Source organism: Oncorhynchus kisutch, linkage group LG12 (assembly GCF_002021735.2).
Source record: "Oncorhynchus kisutch isolate 150728-3 linkage group LG12, Okis_V2, whole genome shotgun sequence".
Classification (NCBI taxonomy): Eukaryota; Metazoa; Chordata; class Actinopteri; order Salmoniformes; family Salmonidae; genus Oncorhynchus; species Oncorhynchus kisutch.
The window spans coordinates 5,006,639-5,027,215 of NC_034185.2; positions in this window are offsets into that span (position 1 = coordinate 5,006,639).

Here is a 20,577-nt window from a genome sequence, read left to right on the forward strand (position 1 = left end):
TAAATGTGAACCAGCAACAAAACAATGAAGAGTAACAAACAAATTAATGTACAGCCGTGTATGGCTCAAAAGCAACAATACAAAAACAAGATCCCACAAACAACAGGTGGGGAAAGGCTGCCTAAATATGATCCCCAATCAGAGACAACAATAGACAGCTGCCTCTGATTGGGAACCATACCAGGCCAGATATTATAGATTATATTATAGATTATAGATTATATTATAGATCGACTTTATAGATTATATTATAGATTGACTTCCACAGAATACTCTCACTGCACACAATCTGGAAAATATTTATGTAACTACAGTTGTGGCCAAATATGTTAAAAAATATATATTTTATTGAAGAAATAGGAATGTATAAAAAAAATGGACAATTGTGACAATACATTTGCACGCAACTATACATACATAAACACTTTCCAGATTGTATGCAGTCAATCTATAATATAATGTATAATATAATCTATGAAGTCAATCTATAATATAATGTATAATATAATCTATGAAGTCAATCTATAATATAATGTATAATATCATCTATGAAGTCAATCTATAATATAATCTATAATATAATCTATAAAGTCGATCTATAATATAATGTATAATATAATCTATGAAGTCGATCTATAATATAATGTATAAAGTCAATCTAGAATATAATCTATAATATAATTTATAAAGTCGATCTATAATATAATGTATAATATAATCTATGAAGTCGATCTATAAAATAATCTATAAAGTCAATCTAGAATATAATCTATAATATAATCTATAAAGTCGATCTATAATATAATGTATAATATAATCTATGAAGTCGATCTATAATATAATGTATAAAGTCAATCTAGAATATAATCTATAATATAATTTATAAAGTCGATCTATAATATAATGTATAATATAATCTATGAAGTCGATCTATAATATAATGTATAATATAATGTATAAAGTCAATCTAGAATATAATCTATAATATAATTTATAAAGTCGATCTATAATATAATGTATAATATAATCTATGAAGTCAATCTATAATATAATGTATAATATAATCTATGAAGTCAATCTATAATATAATGTATAATATAATCTATGAAGTCAATCTATAATATAATGTATAATATAATCTATGAAGTCGATCTATAAAATAATCTATAAAGTCAATCTAGAATATAATCTATAATATAATCTATAAAGTCGATCTATAATATAATGTATAATATAATCTATGAAGTCGATCTATAATATAATGTATAAAGTCAATCTAGAATATAATCTATAATATAATTTATAAAGTCGATCTATAATATAATGTATAATATAATCTATGAAGTCGATCTATAATATAATGTATAATATCATCTATGAAGTCAATCTATAATATAATGTATAAAGTCAATCTAGAATATAATCTATAATATAATTTATAAAGTCGATCTATAATATAATGTATAATATAATCTATGAAGTCAATCTATAATATAATGTATAATATAATCTATGAAGTCGATCTATAATATAATGTATAATATCATCTATGAAGTCAATCTATAATATAATGTATAATATCATCTATGAAGTCAATCTAGAATATAATGTATAATATAATCTATAATATAATCTATGAAGTCAATCTAGAATATAATGTATAATATCATCTATGAAGTCAATCTAGAATATAATCTAGAATATAATCTATGAAGTCAATCTAGAATATAATGTATAATATAATGTATAATATAATGTATAATATAATGTATAATATCATCTATGAAGTCAATCTAGAATATAAAATTTACAAAACTGACTCTGTGTTTCATACATTTCCTTCAATTTGCAGAGGCTGAATGTATCTCACCGGCGAAAGCATCTGAGCGAACGAAACAGCACCCCTCTGTCTCACTATGTGTAGCGTATCTATCTGAAGCTGTCCGATCAGAAAGAGCTTGACATTGTTGACGCCTGTAGCATTGAATGCAAGGGAAGCTAGCAAGTATTTCGCCTCCTTTGATATTTTTATCTTTGTATAATGATATTTTCATTTTTGTATAATAGCCAATCTGCGTTGAACCTAATTAAGTGAGCTCAGCTATGAATGGTCCTACTGCACAACAAAATGGAAGCCAGTTTGAATTTGGCTTCAGACCAATCACATCACAAACCAAACGTCAGAAAAAAAACTTGCATTGTTGCATCTTGTTGTGTTGTCTTCATCCGGTGGCTAGCTAGCTAAAACCATCCCTTTCCTAAATTAGCCATGGATGGAGACAGGGATCTGAACATGTGGTATTACTTAATTCTCCGTACTGGCCAATGATTGTAACGGCGATTTTGATCCGACCATAAATTCATACATTGTGCCCCTGGCCTGAGAGGATGGAAGTTCAACATGTTGCTAGATGTAGTATTCTAATGTTAACTAGCTGGTTTGGCATACCATTGACCATGAAAGGAAGTTAGGCTAGTGAGCAAATATTTTAGCCAAGTAGCTCTGGACAACAAAAAATAAAGCGTATGACTGTTTAGGCAACAAGAAAGAGAGGAGGATGTCATTGGCATTTCTCTACAAGAAGGGTGAGTCAACATGTCTTTCTACTGGAATGCACACACACACAGATATCAGAACCATGGACAGCCAATCATTATTGGTATCTATTAGTTGTCACTATCACTAAGCATAGGTGAGGTGATGCTGAAATGTTGAAGTTGAAATGATGCTGAAATAGTGGAGGCAGCTCCTGTTTTCTTTGCGACTTGCAGTAATTCTCCGTGGTTCTAAATCAATAGCTGTTTAGTAGTCCGAAAATGTCAGGAAAATGACCTTGCCTGACCATGCTGTAGGTAAACCAGGGTGTCGAGGCATATGAACTAAACAGTGTCTTCTTATTGTCTTGGCCTTCAGGCCTACAGTATATATCAGGGTGTCAAGGCATATGAACTAAACAGTGTCTTCTTATTGTCTTGGCCTTCAGGCCTACAGTATATATCAGGGTGGCAAGGCATATGAACTAAACAGTGTCTTCTTATTGTCTCGGCCTTCAGGCCTACAGTATATATCAGGGTGGCAAGGCATATGAACTAAACAGTGTCTTCTTATTGTCTTGGCCTTCAGGCCTACAGTATATATCAGGGTGGCAAGGCATATGAACTAAACAGTGTCTTCTTATTGTCTTGGCCTTCAGGCCTACAGTATATATCAGGGTGGCAAGGCATATGAACTAAACAGTGTCTTCTTATTGTCTTGGCCTTCAGGCCTACAGTATATATCAGGGTGTCAAGGCATATGAACTAAACAGTGTCTTCTTATTGTCTTGGCCTTCAGGCCTACAGTATATATCAGGGTGTCAAGGCATATGAACTAAACAGTGTCTTCTTATTGTCTTGGCCTTCAGGCCTACAGTATATATCAGGGTGTCGAGGCATATGAACTAAACAGTGTCTTCTTATTGTCTTGGCCTTCAGGCCTACAGTATATATCAGGGTGTCAAGGCATATGAACTAAACAGTGTATTTCTTATTGTCTTGGCCTTCAGGCCTACAGTATATATCAGGGTGGCAAGGCATATGAACTAAACAGTGTCTTCTTATTGTCTTGGCCTTCAGGCCTACAGTATATATCAGGGTGTCAAGGCATATGAACTAAACAGTGTCTTCTTATTGTCTTGGCCTTCAGGCCTACAGTATATATCAGGGTGTCGAGGCATATGAACTAAACAGTGTCTTCTTATTGTCTTGGCCTTCAGGCCTACAGTATATATCAGGGTGGCAAGGCATATGAACTAAACAGTGTCTTCTTATTGTCTTGGCCTTCAGGCCTACAGTATATATCAGGGTGGCAAGGCATATGAACTAAACAGTGTCTTCTTATTGTCTTGGCCTTCAGGCCTACAGTATATATCAGGGTGGCAAGGCATAAGAACTAAACAGTGTCTTCTTATTGTCTTGGCCTTCAGGCCTACAGTATATATCAGGGTGGCAAGGCATATGAACTAAACAGTGTCTTCTTATTGTCTTGGCCTTCAGGCCTACAGTATATATCAGGGTGGCTAGGCATATGAACTAAACAGTGTCTTCTTATTGTCTCGGCCTTCAGGCCTACAGTATATATCAGGGTGTCGAGGCATATGAACTAAACAGTGTCTTCTTATTGTCTCGGCCTTCAGGCCTACAGTATATATCAGGGTGGCAAGGCATATGAACTAAACAGTGTCTTCTTATTGTCTTGGCCTTCAGGCCTACAGTATATATCAGGGTGGCAAGGCATATGAACTAAACAGTGTCTTCTTATTGTCTTGGCCTTCAGGCCTACAGTTTATATCAGGGTGTCAAGGCATATGAACTAAACAGTGTATTCTTATTGTCTTGGCCTTCAGGCCTACAGTATATATCAGGGTGGCAAGGCATATGAACTAAACAGTGTCTTCTTATTGTCTTGGCCTTCAGGCCTACAGTATATATCAGGGTGTCAAGGCATATGAACTAAACAGTGTCTTCTTATTGTCTTGGCCTTCAGGCCTACAGTATATATCAGGGTGTCAAGGCATATGAACTAAACAGTGTCTTCTTATTGTCTTGGCCTTCAGGCCTACAGTATATATCAGGGTGTCAAGGCATATGAACTAAACAGTGTCTTCTTATTGTCTTGGCCTTCAGGCCTACAGTATATATCAGGGTGGCAAGGCATATGAACTAAACAGTGTCTTCTTATTGTCTTGGCCTTCAGGCCTACATTATATATCAGGGTGTCAAGGCATATGAACTAAACAGTGTCTTCTTATTGTCTTGGCCTTCAGGCCTACAGTATATATCAGGGTGGCAAGGCATATGAACTAAACAGTGTCTTCTTATTGTCTTGGCCTTCAGGCCTACAGTATATATCAGGGTGGCAAGGCATAAGAACTAAACAGTGTCTTCTTATTGTCTTGGCCTTCAGGCCTACAGTATATATCAGGGTGGCAAGGCATATGAACTAAACAGTGTCTTCTTATTGTCTTGGCCTTCAGGCCTACAGTATATATCAGGGTGGCAAGGCATATGAACTAAACAGTGTCTTCTTATTGTCTTGGCCTTCAGGCCTACAGTATATATCAGGGTGTCAAGGCATAAGAACTAAACAGTGTCTTCTTATTGTCTTGGCCTTCAGGCCTACAGTATATATCAGGGTGTCAAGGCATAAGAACTAAACAGTGTCCTCTTATTGTCTTGGCCTTCAGGCCTACAGTATATATCAGGGTGTCAAGGCATATGAACTAAACAGTGTCTTCTTATTGTCTTGGCCTTCAGGCCTACAGTATATATCAGGGTGGCAAGGCATATGAACTAAACAGTGTCTTCTTATTGTCTTGGCCTTCAGGCCTACAGTATATATCAGGGTGTCAAGGCATATGAACTAAACAGTGTCTTCTTATTGTCTTGGCCTTCAGGCCTACAGTATATATCAGGGTGTCAAGGCATATGAACTAAACAGGTTATAGAGCAAACAACACAATTATCACAACACACAGGTTGTAATATGGCTTTTATTTCGGGATTGGCTTCCCTAGTGATTTTACCCACGGCCCTACTACTCAAAGGAGACAGGATGTGAGATTTAAAGAAAGGGTCCAAATCACAGGTGTGGTTGTTGACCCCTCAATTTGGGGAGGACGGGCTTGTGGTAATGGCTGGAGCGGAATCAGTGGAATGGTATCAAACGCACTAAACAAAGCAACATGGTTTCCATGGTTTCCATGTGTTTAATGCCATTTCTTCTGCTATCCCCGGCCCCTAGCTGTCTGAATCGCCATGTCTCCAGCTCGCCTTACGTAGTAGAGACTACTGAATTGGCTCCCTGACTCATCTAGTGCTACTCACTGGACCCTTTGATCACTATGCTACACATGCCTCTCCCTAATTTCAATATGCCTTGTCTATTGCTGTTTTGGTTAGTGATTATTGTCTTATTTCACTGTAGAGCCTCCGGCTCTGCCCAATATGCCTTAGATAGCCCTTTTTTTCTACCCCCCACACATGCGGTGACCTCACTTAACTGGTGCCTCTAGAGACAAAACCTCTCTCATCGTCACTCAATGCCTAGGTTTTTCTCCACTGTTCTCACATCCTACCATACCTTTGTCTGTACATTATGCCTTGAATCTATTCTATCGGGCCCAGAAGTCTGCTCCTTTTACTCTCCGTTCCGACTAGACGACCAGTTCTTCTATCCTTTAGCTGTATCCTACTCCTCCTCTATTCCTCTGGTGATGTAGAGGTTAACCCTGCAGCCCCTAGCTCCACTCCCATTCCCCAGGCGCTCTCATTTGTTGACTTCTGTAACCGTAAAAGCCTTGGTTTCATGCATGTTAAGAAGCATACTCCCTAAGTTTATTTTATTCACTGCTTTAGCACACTCCGCCAACCCGGATGTCCTAGCCGTGTCTGAATCCTGGCTTAGGGAAGGCCACCAAAAATCCTGACATTTCCATCCCTAACTATAACATTTTCCCGACAAGATAGAACTGGCAAAGGGGGCGGAGTTGCAATCTACTGCAGAGACAGCCTGCAGAGTTCGGTCATACTATCCTGGTCTGTGCCCAAACAATTCAAACTTCTACTTTTAAAAATCCACCTTTCCAGAAACAAGTCTCTCAATGTTTCCGCTTGTTATAGACCCCCTTCAGCCCCCAGCTGTGCCCTGGAAACCATATGTGAATTGATTGCCCCCCATCTATCTTCAGAGTTAGTACTGTTAGGTGACCTAAACTGGGACATGCTTAACACTCAGGCCATCCTACAGTTTAAGCTAGATCAAATCAAATCAAATCAAATCACATTTATTTATATAGCCCTTCGTACATCAGCTGATATCTCAAAGTGCTGTACAGAAACCCAGCCTAAAACCCCAAACAGTAAGCAATGCAGGTGTAGAAGCACGGTGGCTAGGAAAAACTCCCTAGAAAGGCCAAAACCTAGGAATAAACCTAGAGAGGAACCAGGCTATGTGGGGTGGCCAGTCCTCTTCTGGCTAGATGCCCTCAATCTCACACAAATGATCAAGGAACTTACTAGATATAACCCTAAATCCATAATCTTAGATATCATCCTGACCAACTTGCCCTCTAAATACACCTCTGCTGTCTTCAACCAGGATCTCATCGATCATTGCCTCATTGCCTGGGTGCGTAATGGGTCCGCGTCAAACGACCACCTCTCATCACTGTCAAACGCCCCCTAAAACACTTCAGTGAGCAGTCCTTTCTAATCGACCTGACCCGGGTATCCTGGAAGGATATTGACCTCATCCCGTCAGTAGAGTCTCTATGGGGGTGCCACAGCGTTCAATTCTCAGGCCGATTATTTTCCCTGTATATATCAATGATGTTGCTCTTGCTGCGGGCGATTCCCTGATCCATCTGTATACTTCTGGCCCTTCCTTGGACACTGTGCTATCTAACCTCCAAACGAGCTTCAATGCCATACATCACTCCTTCCGTGGCCTCCAACTGCTCTTAAACGCTAGTAAAACCAAATGCATGCTTTTCAACCGTTCGCTGCCTGCACCCGCACGCCCGACTAGCATCACCACCCTGGATGGTTCCGACCTAGAATATGTGGACATCTATAAGTACCTAGGTGTCTGGCTAGACTGTAAACTCTCCTTCCAGACTCATATCAAACATTTCCAATCTAAAATCAAATCTAGAGTCGGATCCTACCGATCCTCGACTTCGGCGATGTCATCTACAATATAGCTTCCAATACGCTACTCAGCAAACTGGATGCTGTTATCACAGTGCCATCTGTTTTGTTACTAAAGCACCTTATACCACCCACCACTGTGACCTGTATGCTCTAGTTGGCTGGTCCTCGCTACATATTCGTCGCCAGACCCACTGGCTCCAGGTCATCTACAAGTCCATGCTATGTAAAGCTCTGCCTTATCTCAGTTCACTGGTCACGATGGCAACACCCACCTGTAGCACGCAGCAGGTGTATCTCACTGATCATCCCTAAAGCCAACACCTCATTTCGCCGCCTTTCCTTCCAGTTCTCTGCTGCCTGTGACTGGAACGAATTGCAAAAATCGCTGAAGTTGGAGACTTTTATCTCCCTCACCAACTTTAAACATCTGCTATCTGAGCAACTAACCAATCGCTGCAGCTGTACATAGTCCATCGGTAAATAGCCCACCCAATTTACCTACCTCATCCCGTACTGTTTTTATTTAGTTACTTTTCTGCTCTTTTGCACACCAGTATCTCTACCTGCACATTGCCATCTGATCATTTATCACTCCAGTGTTAATCTGCTAAATTGTAATTATCCGCCTACCTCCTCATGCCTTTTGCACACAATGTATATAGGCTCTTATTTTTCTTTTTTTCTACTGTGTTATTGACTTGTTTATTGTTTACTCCATGGGTAACTCTGTGTTGTTGTCTGTTCACACTGCTATGCTTTATCTTGGCCAGGTCGCAGTTGCAAATGAGAACTTGTTCTCAACTAGCCTACCTGGTTAAATAAAGGTGTTCTCAACTAGCCTCCCTGGTTCAATAAAGGTGTTCTCAACTGGCCTACCTGGTTAAATAAAGGTGTTCTCAACTAGCCTCCCTGGTTCAATAAAGGTGTTCTCAACTAGCCTACCTGGTTAAATAAAGGTGTTCTCAACTAGCCTACCTGGTTAAATAAAGGTGTTCTCAACTAGCCTACCTGGTTAAATAAAGGTGTTCTCAACTAGCCTCCCTGGTTCAATAAAGGTGTTCTCAACTAGCCTACCTGGTTCAATAAAGGTGTTCTCAACTAGCCTCCCTGGTTCAATAAAGGTGAAATAAAATAAAAAATAAAGAGGATGCCTGGTTGCTTTCCTCGCCATCTGAAATAAGATACCTCGGCCAACAGCTCAGCACCCCCTGCAGCAACTTGCCCAAGCCCCTCCCTTCCCTCCCGCTTCTCCTTCACCCAAATCGCGAGAGCTGATGTTCTGAAAAAGCTGCAAAATCTGGATCCCTACAAATCAGCTCGGCAAGACAATCTGGTCCCTCTCTTCCTAAAATTATCCGCCAACATTTTTACAAACCCCTATTACTAGCCTGTTCAACCTCTCTTTGATATCGTCTGAGATCCCCAAAGATTGGAAAGCTGTCGCGGCCATCCCCCTCTTAAATGGGGGAGACACTCTAGACCCAAACTGTTATAGACCTATATCCATCCTGCCCTGCCTTTCTGAAATCTTCAAAAGCCAAATTAACAAACAGATCACCGACAATTTCGAATTCCACCGTACCTTCTCCACTATGCAGCCTGGTGTCCGAGCTGGTCATAGGTGCACCTCAGCCATGCTCAAGGTCCTAAACGATATCATAACCTCCATCGATAAAAGACAGTACTGTGCAGCCGTCTTCATCGACCTGGCCAAGGCTTTCAACTCTGTTAATCACCACATTCTTATCAACAGACTCAATAGCCTTGGTTTCTCAAATGACTGCCTCGTCTGGTTCACCAACTATTTCCTAGATAGAGTTCAGTGTGTCAAATCGGAGAGCCTGATGTCCGGACCTCTGGCAGTCTCTATGGGATTGCCACAGGGTTCAATTCTCGGGCCGACTCTTTTTTCAGTATATATCAATGTCGCTCTCGCTGCTGGTGATCCACCTCTATGCAAACAACACCATTCTGTATACATTTGGCCCTTCTTTGGACACTGTGTTAACTAACCTCCAAATGAGCTTCAATGCCATACAACTACTCTTAAATACAAGTAAAACTAAAAGCATACAACCGATCGCTGCCCGCTCCCGCCCGCCTGTCCAGCATCACTACTCTGGACGGTTCTGACCTAGAATATGTGGACAACCACAAATATCTAGGTGTCTGGTTAGACTGTAAACCCTCCTTTCAGACTCACATTAAGCATCTCCAATCTAGAATCGGCTTCCTATTTCGCAACAAAGCCTTCTTCACTCATGCTGCCAAACATACCCTCGTAAAACTGACTATCCTACCGATCCTTGACGTAGGCGATGTCATTTACAAAATAGCCTCCAACACTCTACTCAGCAATCTGGATGTAGTCTATCACAGTGCCATCCGTTTTGTCACCAAAGCCCCATATACTACCCACCACTGAGACCTGAATGCCCTCGTTGGCTGGCCCTCACTACATATTCATCGCCAAACCCACTGGCTCCAGGTCATCTGAAAGTCTTTGCTAGGTAAAGCCCCGTCTTATCTCAGCTCACTGGTCACCATAGCAACACCCACCCGTAGCACGTGCTCCAGCAGGTATATTTCACTGGTCATCCCCAAAGCCAACACTTCCTTTGGCTGCCTTTCCTTCCAGTTCTCTGCTGCCAATGACTGGAATGAATTGCAAAAATCACTGAAGCTGGAGTCTTATATCTCCCTCTCTAACTTTAAGCATCAGCTGTCAGAGCAGCTTACTGATCACTGTACCTGTACATAGCCAATCTGTAAATAGCCCACCCATCTACCTCATCCCCATATTATTATTTATCCTTTTGCACCTCAGTATCTCTACTTGCACATCACATCTGCACATCTATCACTCCAGTGTTAATGCTAAACTGTTATTATTTCACCTCTAGGGACAATTTATTGCACACACTGTACATAGATCTCACTGCTTGGCTTTATCTTGGCCAGGTCACAGTGGTAAATGAGAACTTGTTCTCAACTTGCCTACCTTGTTAAATAAAGGTGCATTTTTTTTAAACAAAATTTGTTCTGTTCCTGACGTTATTATGATCCGTCCTCCATTCAGCAGCATCCTGTGGTCTCTGGAGCGTTTGCCATAATATTTGATTTTCTGAGTGAGAACGAGATTTTGCATAAATATTTGATTTTCTGAGTGAGAACTTCAGTATAATGTCCACAAGAGGACAGTCACGGTTCAATTATGTTGTTGTACCGGAGTTCTGCACAGGTTGGCTGGATATTTGTAGCACACACACACACACACACACACACACACACACACACACACACACACACACACACACACACACACACACACACACACAAACAAACAAATCATTTCCATGATATGAGATACAGTATCTCACTTAGAGGAAACATTTCATCCCAGTAGTTTGAATCCTATAGAATCACAGGTTTCAGATTTAAGTAATGAACTACAGAAGAGATATAGCAACAATAAAGTGTGTGTGTGGCATGTTACTAACGAGATATGGCTTATCAACAGCTGCATTTAAGTAGGAAAATGAGAGTGAGGAAAACACAGTAATAGAACAGTATTTTCACATATATTTAGTGTAGATATATTTTCACATATATTTAGTGTAGATATATTTTTCACAGATATTTAATATTAATGATAATTCAGACGTCTCTAAGGACTTGGCAACAAAACAACCTGTATCTACACACATTGAGGATTGATGGATAGGTGACAGACGGTGGAATGCACTATAGGATTGAAGTAGTTGTAGTCCAATATTAGGTCATGGGCTAGTCTGGGTACAGGTCTGTTTAGACAAAAGCAAATGGCATGGGAGTATAAGGAGTGGAATTTAAGCTAAACAGACTGGCAACCAGGCTAGTCATGACAGTATTATGTAGACTGGCAACCAGGTTAGTCATGACAGTATTATGTAGACTGGCAACCAGGCTAGTCATGACAGTATTATGTAGACTGGTAACCAGGCTAGTCATGACAGTATTATGTAGACTGGCAACCAGGTTAGTCATGACAGTATTATGTAGACTGGTAACCAGGCTAGTCATGACAGTATTATGTAGACTGGTAACCAGGCTAGTCATGACAGTATTATGTAGACTGGTAACCAGGCTAGTCATGACAGTATTATGTAGACTGGTAACCAGGCTAGTCATGACAGTATTATGTAGACTGGTAACCAGGCTAGTCATGACAGTATTATGTAGACTGGTAACCAGGCTAGTCATGACAGTATTATGTAGACTGGTAACCAGGCTAGTCATGACAGTATTATGTAGTCATTACAAGTACAGTTCCCGTCACCTTCCTAGTTGTGTTACAGTGAATCTAGTCGTAGAGCTTTTTTTTAAATCTCTGTTTGGCCTGTATGACTTTGAACATATGGCCCTTGGTTAAAAGTCTCTCTGCAACAGATAAGTCTCAAGGCTTTTTCTTTTTTTAAATTTCAAGGCTCTTGTTACTTTCGAAGCTCACGCTGTGTTTTCACGTGTGTGTTTGCCAAGAGACACGTGTGTCTGAACGATGCTTTGAGCATGACAGTTTATTTCTGTTGGTCATTACTCATCAGAGCTTTGCTCCAAACAGCTGGGAAAGTTTGATAGCAAATAATATGCATTTCTCTACTGATTTACGAGTAGGCTTTGGCAGGGGGAGAGGAACTGGGGTGGCCAAGGAGGAAAGGGGGAGGAGGAGGAAAGGGGGAGGAGGAGAAGGAAAGGGGGTAATGTCATGCTCTGGCTCAGTCTGTCAGTGTGCAGGAGAAAGACAACAACCAGTGAAGTGCAAGCCTAGTACGGCAGGCTGAGTTATGGAAGACATAAGTAGGATGGTTTAAGGCTGTGGACAACTAAGGAGGATGGTTTGGGTTTGTGGCTAACTAAGGAGGATGGTTTGGGTTTGTGGACAACTAAGGAGGATAGTTTGGGGTTTGTGGCTAACTAAGGAGGATGGTTTGGGTTTGTGGACAACTAAGGAGGATAGTTTGGGGTTTGTGGGTAACTAAGGAGGATGGTTTGGGTTTTTGGGTAACTAAGGAGGATAGTTTAGGTTTGTGGGTAACTAAGGAGGATAGTTTGGGGTTTGTGGGTAACTAAGGAGGATGGTTTGGGTTTTTGGGTAACTAAGGAGGATAGTTTAGGTTTGTGGGTAACTAAGGAGGATAGTTTGGGGTTGTGGGTAACTAAGGAGGATAGTTTGGGGTTGTGGGTGACTAAGGAGGATAGTTTGGGGGTTGTGGGTAACTAAGGAGGATAGTTTAGGGTTGTGGGTAACTAAGGAGGATAGTTTGGGGTTGTGGGTAACTAAGGAGGATAGTTTGGGGTTGTGGGTAATTAAGGAGGATAGTTTGGGGTTGTGGGTAACTAAGGAGGATAGTGTAGGGTTGTGGGTAACCAAGGAGGATGGTTTGGGGTTGTGGGTAACTAAGGAGGATGGTTTGGGTTTGTGGGTAACTAAGGAGGATAGTTTAGGGTTGTGGGTAACTAAGGAGGGTAGTTTGGGGTTTGTGGGTAACTAAGGAGGATAGTGTAGGGTTGTGGGTAACTAAGAAGGATGGTTAGGGGTTGTGGGTAACTAATGAGGATAGTTTAGGGTTGTGAGTAACCAAGGAGGATAATTTGGGGTTGTGGGTTACTAAGGAGGATAGTTTAGGTTTGTGGGTAACCAAAGAGGATAGTTTGGGGTTGTGGGTAACTAAGGAGGATAGTTTTGGGTTGTGGGTAACCAAGGAGGATAGTTTAGGGTTGTGGGTAACCAAGGAGGATAGTTTAGGGTTGTGGGTAACTAAGGAGGATAGTTTAGGGTTGTGGGTAACCAATGAGGATAGTTTAGGGTTGTGGGTAACTAAGGAGGATAGTTTGGGGGTTGTGGGTAACTAAGGAGGATAGTTTAAGGTTATGGGTAACCAAGGAGGATAGTTTGGGGGTTGTGGGTAACTAAGGAGGATAGTTTGGGGGTTGTGGGTAACTAAGGAGGATAGTTTGGGGGTTGTGGGTAACTAGGAGGATAGTTTAGGGTTGTGGGTAACTAAGGAGGATAGTTTGGGGGTTGTGGGTAACAAAGGAGGATTGTTTAGGGTTGTGGGTAACTAAGGAGGCTGTGTTCCCACACAAACCTGAACTTGTAGGCCTATTTTATATGGAAGTCAGACTGGCATGCACGCACGCCCACCCCAGTCCTGGGGGAATTCCATGGATGGTAGATAATAATGGAATCAGTACCATGAGGAAGACACAGGGGAGAAGTGTTTCAGAACGTTGATTATTCACAGTTGTTCGTGGCTCATATCGTATCTGTGCAGTTACGCTCAAAAGCGGTTTTTAGTTCCGTCTCGCTCCAGTTTTAAAGGCCTTCTCCCTGAGCCTGTGTCTTTAAGCCAATCAGCACCAAGCCTGCTTTCAAACAAACGTAACTCATCACACGCTGATACTGTCATGGGAGACGGTCGTATCACTGCTATAACCTCCTCACTTCTTTAAATGAATGGGAACCAACAGCTAAAAGAGAGGGATAAGAGGAGGTATAGGACAGCTGTCCATGATAACATCTAGGCTATGTTCTGCTTTGTCAACGTTGTCCACTTCAGTCTTTTGTGCAGATAGATACAATACGTTTCTGTTTCTTATCAATCAAGCACAGCTTTGGTCTATGAGACAATCTTGAGAAAAAACTGCCCTAGGCTTTATTCCAAATGGCACCCTATTCCCTTTATAGTGCACTACTACCAAAGGGCTCTGGTCAAAAGTAGTGCACTAGTGAAGTATTAGATAGGGTGCGATTTAGAATGTAGTGCCTGAACTCAGATAAACATCTCCTGATCTGCTTGCCTCGTGTCCGCTCGTCGCTTGCTCCCAAATCCATCCGCAAATCACGGATATTGTTCCCTGTTGCCAGGCCGACCAGAGGCGCTGCCTAAATTGGGATTTACCCGGGTCAGGGGTCAATTACAGCTCCACCAGACGTCTTCTGGCAGTGACACGCAACAGGAGGACTGGAGGACACCTGTGGTCCTGCAGAGGGAGCCATGGAAGGAGACGTGCACACACGCACACGCAGGTGACCTGCGTCAAACATCCTGCCAGAGATACATCTGTCTGTCCAGCTACCCTGACAGCTTCCCTGACAGCTTCCCTGACAGCTACCCTGACCCGATACCCTGCCGTCGAACCACCTGCCAAAGACCTGTCTGTCTGTCCAGCTACCCTAACAGCTACCCTGACTGCTACCCTGCCGTCCAACCGCCTGCCAAAGACCCATCTGTCTGTCCAGCTACCCTACAGCTAGCCTGCCATCGAAACACCTGCCAAAGACCTGTCTGCCTGTCCAGCTACACTGACAGCTACCCTGACGGCTACCCTGCAGTCCAACCTCCTGCCAAAGACCCATCTGTCTGTCCAGCTACCCTGTCTCTCATTATAGATACCAGTGGACCCCATACTGTCTCTCATTATAGATACCAGTGGATCCCATACTGTCTCTCATTATAGATACCAGTTAACCCCATACTGTCTCTCATTTTAGATACCAGTGGACCCCATACTGTCTCTCATTATAGATACCAGTGGACCCCATACTGTCTCTCAGTATAGATACCAGTGGACCCCATACTGTCTCTCATTATAGATACCAGTGGACCCCATACTGTCTCTCATTATAGATACCAGTGGACCCATACTGTCTCTCATTATAGATACCAGTGGACCCCATACTGTCTGTCATTATAGATACCAGTGGACCCCATAATGTCTCTCAATATTGATACCAGTGGACCCCATACTGTCTCTCATTATAGATACCAGTGGACCCCATAATGTCTCTCATTATAGATACCATTGGACCCCATACTGTCTCTCATTATAGATACCAGTGGACCCCATACTGTCTCTCAGTATATATACCAGTGGACCCCATACTGTCTCTCATTATAGATACCAGTGGCCACCATACTGTCTCTCATTATAGATACCAGTGGACCCATACTGTCTCTCATTATAGATACCAGTGGACCCCATACTGTCTCTCAATATTGATACCAGTGGACCCCATACTGTCTGTCATTATAGATACCAGTGGACCCCATACTGTCTCTCATTATAGATACCAGTGGCCACCATACTGTCTCTCATTATAGATACCAGTGGACCCATACTGTCTCTCATTAAAGATACCAGTGGACCCCATACTGTCTCTCAATATTGATACCAGTGGACCCATACTGTCTCTCATTATAGATACCAGTGGACCCCATACTGTCTCTCATTATAGATACCAGTGGACCTATACTGTCTCTCATTATAGATACCAGTGGACCCCATACTGTCTCTCATTATAGATACCAGTGGACCCATACTGTCTCTCATTATAGATACCAGTGGACCCCATACTGTCTCTCAATATTGATACCAGTGGACCCCATACTGTCTGTCATTATAGATACCAGTGGACCCCATACTGTCTCTCATTATAGATACCAGTGGCCACCATACTGTCTCTCATTATAGATACCAGTGGACCCATACTGTCTCTCATTAAAGATACCAGTGGACCCCATACTGTCTCTCAATATTGATACCAGTGGACCCATACTGTCTCTCATTATAGATACCAGTGGACCCCATACTGTCTCTCATTATAGATACCAGTGGACCTATACTGTCTCTCATTATAGATACCAGTGGACCCCTTACTGTCTCTCATTATAGATACCAGTGGACCCCATACTGTCTCTCATTATAGATACCAGTGGACCCCATACTGTCTCTCATTATAGATACCAGTGGACCTATACTGTCTCTCATTATAGATACCAGTGGACCCCATACTGTCTCTCATTATAGATACCATTGTCTGTGTTCCTCTCTGTAAAACATTTTAATGGACATTCCAGGATCAATAGTATCTATACATCCCGATGGAAGTCATCTGAAAAGTCCTGATTCTCTTTTTATTACGATGGGGAGAGAGAAAAAAAATGTTGTCTGAAAACTGCTGACCTCTACGCTGACTAAGACTGTATAAGAGAGGAAAAGGGTGGGTCATTAAAAGTCATGTTTTACCTAAAGAGCTGAATCCTATTTCCATAATCATATCATCCCGCCTGGCAGATTGATGTCATCTTCTTTAATACCGAGGAAATAGCCAATAGATGGACCTGGTTTCCTCCACCCTTCCTCCCTCCAACCTCGTGTCTCCATTAATATTTCCGCCTTTTTAAACATTGTTCAGGGTCGGTCGCTCCCTCGAACGCAGCTTCTGCACTTTAATGTTTCTGTGTTTAGTTTCAATCCCTCTAAACACACAACATGCTAATTCTATCAGAGACTGACTGTCCCTCTAAACACACAACATGCTAATTCTATCAGAGACTGACTGTCCCTCTAAACACACAGCATGCTAATTCTATCAGAGACTGACTGTCCCTCTAAACACACAACATGCTAATTCTATCAGAGACTGACTGTCCCTCTAAACACACAACATGCTAATTCTATCAGAGACTGAGACTGAATTGGGCATTAGTTGCGGCTTACTGCCGCCAGGAATCTGTAGGAGTGGGAGTATTAGTATCCATGAAGTTTCTCGAAACAGACACTTTCGTTTTAAGGAAATTAAGTTAGGAAGCTCTCACAGAACAACAACAACAACAACATCAACAACACACAAACTGTACAAAAACAACGTCCCATTACATCAGTGTTAACTATGGATCATCAGGATCTGCAGGCTGGTGGACAGAGACAATCTCTGAGACAGTTATACATGTATTAGTTACACATACAGTCACGTGTGTGTGTGTGTGTGTGCGTATGTTTGTGTCTGCGTATGTGTGTGTGTGTGTATGCGTATGTGTGTGTGCGTATGTGTGTGTGTGTATGTGTGTGTTTGTGTGTGTGTGTGTGTGTGCGTATGTGTGTGTGTGTGTGTGCGTATGTGTGTGCGTATGTGTGTGTGTGCGTATGTGTGTGCGTATGTGTGTGCGTATGTGTGTGTGTGTGTGTGTGTGCGTATGTGTGTGTGTGTGTGCGTGTGTGTGTGTGTGTGTGTGTGTGTGTGTGTGTGTGTGTGTGTGTGTGTGTGTGTGTGTGTGTGTGCGTATGTGTGTGTGTGTGTGCGTATGTGTGTGTGTGTGTGTGTGTGTGTGTGTGTGTGTGTGTGTGTGTGTGTGTGTGCGTATGTGTGTGTGTGTGTGTGCGTATGTGTGTGTGCGTGAGTCAGAGAGAAAGCAAGTACATCATAATCTCTGTTCACCTGTCTAGCACCCCCTGAAATCCTTGTTTTCTAAAGTGGATCACCATACAGTGGTGTGACATTTGAAGACATTAGAAATGAATTATATAATGCTCCAAAATAATTAAATAGATAATGCTCTGAAAATAATTCATTAGATAATGCTCCAAGAATTCATTAGACAATGCCCCAATATTTAATTAGATAATGCTCAAAGAATTCATTAGATAATGCTAAAAGAAGGAATTAGATAATGCCCAAAGAAATCATTATAAATCATTAGATAATGCTCCAAGATTTCATTAGATAATGTCCCAATAATTCATTAGATAATGTCCCAATAATTCATTAGATAATGTCCCAATAATTCATTAGATAATGCCCCAATAATTCATTAGATAATGTCCCAACAATTTATTTGATAATGCTCCAATAATTCATTAGATAATGCTCAAAGAAATAATTAGATAATGCCTCAATAATTCATTCAATAATGCTCCAAGAATTCATTAGACAATGCCCAAAATAATTCATTAGATAATGCCCAATAATTCATTAGATAATGCTCCAAAAAATAATGTATTAGATAATGCTCCTAAATAATGTATTAGATAATGCTCCTAAATAATGTATTAGATAATCCTCCAAAATAAGCTTTTCAGACTAGGAATCTTCAATGCATTCTGGGAAAATTAAAGAAACCCTCCCAATCACATAACTCAATGTTTTTGAGACAATATGATTTCAATATGATTCTTTGAAAAACTTGCAGCCAACAAGAGAGACTACTGAAAATACATCTTTTAATAACTTGTTTCTAGACTTGTAAACTCTTTGAGAATCGTGTCTAATGTATGGTTACTAATGCATTGTTCCCAATACTCAGTCATCACAATCACAAACTAGAGAGAGAGAGAGAGAGAGAGAGAGAGGAGAGACGAGAGAGAGAGAGAGAGAGAGAGAGAGAGAGAGAGAGAGAGAGAGAGAGAGAGAGAGAGAGAGAGACCAAGGCGCAGCGTGATATGACTACATTCCGCTTTATTAAACGAAGAACACTAAACAAACAAACAAAATAACAAAATGAACGTGGAGCTATATAACACGAGTGCTGACATGCAACTACACTTAGACAGAATAACCCACCAAATAAGGATCAAGCAGCGTGTGAGTGAGGAGCGGACATCCTGGGCTCGGGAGAAAGATGAGTGGAGGACATCCTGGGCCCGGGAGGAGGTAATGTCAGGGGACAAGACCCGGCCATGGAAGCAGGCGGAGATAGCACAGGCGGAATTCGACGATACGAGGAGTCAAGGCTACCACAGAAACCCCAATTCAATTTTTTTTGGGGGGGAACATGGAGCAGTCGGAGGAGCCGAGGAATAAACCAGAGCCAGTCTGGGAGAAGAAGGAGGATTCGGAGGAGAGAGAAATGGTGGAGTTGTTGAGTTGGTGGAGGACACACGGATTTGTCAGTTTGGTGCCAACTGAGTCAGCTCTCCATAGTCGTCCTGAAACGTGTGTTAAAGTTCCGGAACAATTGATGCCGGCTATACACACCAGGTCTCCAGTGTACCTTCAAGACCCAGTACGTCCTGTGCCAACTCCTCGCACTCTCCCTCAAGTGCGCTTTCCCAGTCAGGTGTGTCCTGTTCCCGCTCCACACATTCGCCCTGAGGTGCGTGTCCCCAGCCCGCTACCACCAGTGCCTGCACCAAGCACCAGGCCAACAATGCTCCTCGGCAGTCCAGAACATCCGGTGACAGTACCCAGTCCAGAGCGTCCAGCGACAGTACCCAGTCCAGAGCGTCTGATGACAGTACCCAGTCCAGAGCGCCAGGCGACAGTACCCTGTCCAGAGCGTCCGGCAACAGTACCCAGTCCAGAGTGTCCGGCGACAGTTCACAGACCGGAACCTCCAACGACGGGCCACAGTCTGGAACCTCCAACGACGGGCCATAGTCCGGAACCTCCAACGACGGGCCACAGTCCGGAACCTCCAACGACGGGCCACAGGCTGGAACCTCCAACGACGGGCCACAGTCTGGAACCTCCAATGACGGGCCACAGGCTGGAACCTCCAACGACGGGCCACAGTCTGGAACCTCCAATGACGGGCCACAGTCCGGGGTCTCCAACGACGGTCCCCAGTCCGGGGTCTCCAGCGACGGTCCCCAGTCCTGGGTCTCCAGCGACGGTCCCCAGTCCAGAACATCCGCCGATGATCCACGCAGCGAGGGTCCCCAGCCCAGGGCCTACGGCGAGGATCCACAGTCCAGAGCCTCTGACGATGATCCACGGGTCAGTGATACAAGAGCGGACTCAGTACTGTCACGCCCTGACCTTAGTTATCTGTGTTTTCTTTATTCATTTGGTTAGGTCAGGGTGTGACAAGGGTGGTTGGTTTGGTTTTTGTATTGTCTAGGTGTTTTTGTCCTGTCTAGGGGTTTTTGTATATATATGAGGTTTTAGTATGTCTTGGTATATGTAGGTCTATAGTGGCCTGAATTGGTTCCCAATCAGAGACAGCTGTTTATCGTTGTCTCTGATTGGGGATCCTATTTAGGTTGCCATTTACCATTTTGGTTTTGTGGGTTATTGTCTATGTGTAGTTGCATGTCAGCACTCGTGCTATAGCTTCACGGTCG